Below are 4,125 nucleotides of genomic sequence, written 5' to 3'. Positions count from 1 at the left end.
TAAGACGCAGCATGGCTTCATGAAGGGCAGGTCATGTTTGACTAATTTGGTGGAATTCTTTGAGAACATTACATGCGCAGTGGACAATGGGGAACCTGGGGATGTGGTGTATCTAGATTTCCAGAAGGCATTTGACAAGGTGCCGCACCAAAGGCTGCTGCATAAGATAAAGATGCATGGTGTTACAGGTAATGTATTAGCATGGATAGAGGATTGCTTAACTAACAGAAAGCAAAGAGTGGGGGTAAATGGATATTTTTCTGATTGGCGATCAGTGACTAGTGGTGTGCCTCAGGGATCAGTGTTGGGACCGCAATTGCTTACGAATTACATAGATGATTTGGACTTGGGGACCAAGTGTAGTGTGTCAAAATTCGCAGATGACACTAAGATGAGTAGCAGAGCAAAGTGTGCAGAGGACGCTGAAAGTCTGCAAAGGGATATAGATAGTCTAAGTGAGTGGACGAGGATCTGGAAGATGGAGTACAATGTTGGTAAATGTGAGGTCATCCATTTTGGTAGGAATAACAGTAAAATGGACTATTATTTAAATGGTAAAAAATTGCAGCATGCTGCTTTGCAGAGGGACCTGGGTGTCCTTGTGCAAGAATCACAAGTAGTTGGTTTGCAGGTCAGCAGGTAATTAAGAAGGCAAATGGAATTTTGTCCTTCAATGCTAGAGGGATGGAGTTTAAAAACAGTGAGGTTATGTTGCAGCTGAATAAAGTGCTGGTGAGGCCACACCTGGAGTACTGTGTACAGTTTTGGTCTCCTTACTTGAGAAAGGATATACTGGCACTGAAGGGGGTGCAGAGGAGATTCACTCGGTCGATTCCGGAGTTGAGAGGGTTGGCTTATGAGGAGAGACTGAGTAGACTGGGGCTATACTCATTGGAATTCAGAAGCATGATGGGAGATCTTATAGAAACATATAAGATTATGTAAGGAATAGATAAGAAAGAAGCAGGGACGTTGTTTCCACTGGCGGATGAAACTAGAACTAGGGGGTATAGCCTCAAAATAAGGGGGAGCAGATTTAGAACGTAGATCATAGAACATAGAAAAGCTACAGCACAAACAGGCCCTTCGGCCCACAAGTTGCGCCGAACATGTCCCTACCTACTAGGCTTACCTATAACCCTCTATCTTACTAACTTCCATGAACTTAACCAAAAGTCTCTTAAAAGACCCTATCGAATCCGCCTCCACCACCACTACCGGCAGCCGATTCCATGCACCCACCACCCTCTGAGTGAAAAACTTACCCCTAACATCTCCTCTGTACCTACTCCCCAGCACCCTAAACCTGTGACCTCTTGTGGCAACCATTACAGCCCTGGGTAAAAGCCTCTGAGAATCCATTCTATCAATACCCCTCAACATCTTATACACCTCTATCAGATCACCCCTCATCCTTCGCCTCTCCAAGGAGAAAAGACCTAGCTCTCAACCTATCCTCATAAGGCATGCCACCTAATCCAGACAACATCCTTGTAAATCTCCTCTGCACTCTTTCTATGGCTTCCACATCCTTTCTGTAATGAGGCGACCAGAACTGGGCACAGTACTCCAGGTGGGGTCTGACCAGGGTCCTATCAAGGGCTGAAGGGCCTGTACTGCGCTGTAATGTTCTAAGTTCTATGTTCTATACAGCTGCAGCATTATCTCCCGATTTCTAAACTCAATTCCTCTATTGATGAAGGCCAGTATTCCATACGCCTTCTTAACCACAGCCTCCACCTGCGACGCTGCTTTGAGCGTCCTATGAAACCAGACCCCAAGATCCTTCTGATCTTCCACACTGCCAAGCGTCTTACCCTTAATATTATATTCTTTCATCCTATTTGACCTGCCAAAATGAACCACCACACACTTATCTGGGTTGAAGTCCATCTGCCACTTCTCCGCCCAGTCTTGCATCTTATCTATGTCTCGTTGCAACTGCTGACATCCCTCTACACTATCCACAACCCCACCAACCTTTGTGTCATCAGCAAACTTGCCAACCCATCCTTCCACTTCCTCATCCAGGTCATTTATAAAAATCACAAAGAGCAAGGATCCCAGAACAGATCCCTGGGGCACTCCACTGGTGACCGACCTCCATGCTGAAAAAGACCCATCTACAACCACTCTTTGCCTTCTGTGGGCAAGTCAGTTCTGAATCCACAAAGCCATGTCCCCTTCACTTTCTCAATGAGCCTTGCATGGGGTACCTTATTAAACGTCTTGCTGAAATCCATATAAACTACATCTACCGCTCTTCCCTCGTCTATGTGTCTAGTTACATCTTCAAAAAATTCAATTAGGCTCGTAAGGCATGATCTGCCTTGGACAAAGCTGTGCTGGCTATTTCTGATCATACTATTCCTCTCCAGATGTTCATAAATCCTGCCTCTCAGGATCTTCTCCATCAACTTACCAACCACTCACCGGTCTATAATTTCCTGGGCTATCTCTTCTCCCTTTCTTGAATAACGGAACCAGATCCGCAATCCTCCAATCCTCCGGAACCTCTCCCGTCTCCATTGATGATGCAAAGATCATCGCCAGAGGCTCAGCAATCTCTTCCCTCGCCTCCCACAGTAACCTGGGGTACATCCCATCCGGTCCCGACGATTTATCTAACTTGATGCTTTTCAAAAGCTCCAACACATCCTCTTTCCTAATGTCCACATGCTCAATCTTCTCAGTCCACTGCAAGTCTGCACTGCAACTACCAAGATCCTTTTCCACTGTGAATACTGAAGCAAAGTATTCATTGAGTACCTCTTTTAGCACTGAGTTGAGGAGGAACTTCTTCACACAAAGGGTTGTGAATCTGTGGAATTCCCTGCCCAGTGAAGCAGTTGAGGCTACCTCATTGAATGTTTTTAAGGCAAGGATAAATACATTTTTGAATAGTAAAAGAATTAAGGGTTATGGTGAGCGGGCGGGTAAGTGGAGCTGAGTCCACGAAAAGATCAGCCATGATCTTATTGAATGGCGGAGCAGGCTCGAGGGACCAGATGGCCTACTCCTGCTCCTAGTTCTTATGTTCTTATATACTGTCTGACTTCTGAAAGTTTCCAGAATCTTCTATCTTTTTCATTAAACCTGTAATCAGTTCCCAGATCTGTGCCTATCTTTGCGGCAATGCCGTGTTTGAATCTTTCCAATCATGTTTTTGTCCATGCAACAGCACTGTAAACAAGCCATATCAAAGAAACAAATTATATCTGTGACAAATATGGTGCCTCCTCACCCCTTCTGCAACCTTAACATAATCTTGCACTCCATTCTCTTCCAAACACCTCTCCCCTACTGTTCAGTTCAGTCGATTGCCCCTCAATTGATTCTATTTTTGTCCAGTTAGACAGTCGCTGGGTCAAAATACTAGAATTTTCTCCCTAACGGCATTGTGGGGTCAACCCACAGCACATGGACTGCAGCGATTCAAGAAGGCAGCTCACCACCACCTTCTCAAGGGCAACTAGGAATGGGCAATAAAAATGCTGGCCAGCCAGCGGCACCCAGGTCCCATAAATGAATTTTAAAAACTCCAGCAATGTTTTCTCTCTCCACTTCTGTATCATTCCCTCTGGAATCCCAAACTATTCACCATGCAATCTCTCCCCTTCATCTGCATGTCCACCCTCCAGAATAAAGATCCAAAGATATGCAGCCAGCTTCCAAACACTCCACACACTCGAAGCTTCCGTCCATCCAAAACTCTACTGCCCACACCCACTAATTCATTGCTTCTATCATTGCAGGCCCACAGTGTCTCCAATTTAACTCCCAAACCCCAATGTAAATTCCTTCATGATCTTATTTCTGTAACCTTTGCTAGCTCGACAGCGTCCCAGATTTATGTCATTCTGAACACCATTCTGTCTCCCTCCCTCTGTTACCCCGAGCCTGTATTCTCACTCTCATTGTTACCTGAAACCTTCATTCTCTCTCTTTGTTAGGGTGAGCTTTTGATCGATTGATCTGTCTTTCTCTAGTTGTTTATCAAAAGTTCTTTCTCCGGAAATGAAAACAATTTGCCATGTTCAGCTCGAAGTAACACCGGAAGTTTATTCCCGTTGCTAATCAAATGTATCGCAGTTGCTAACACGCTATGTGTTGAAGAGCAGATAG

The sequence above is a fragment of the Mustelus asterias genome, chromosome 10 (assembly GCF_964213995.1).
Source record: "Mustelus asterias chromosome 10, sMusAst1.hap1.1, whole genome shotgun sequence".
In the NCBI taxonomy this organism is placed as follows: Eukaryota; Metazoa; Chordata; class Chondrichthyes; order Carcharhiniformes; family Triakidae; genus Mustelus; species Mustelus asterias.
Note: the sequence above shows the minus strand (reverse complement) of the source record.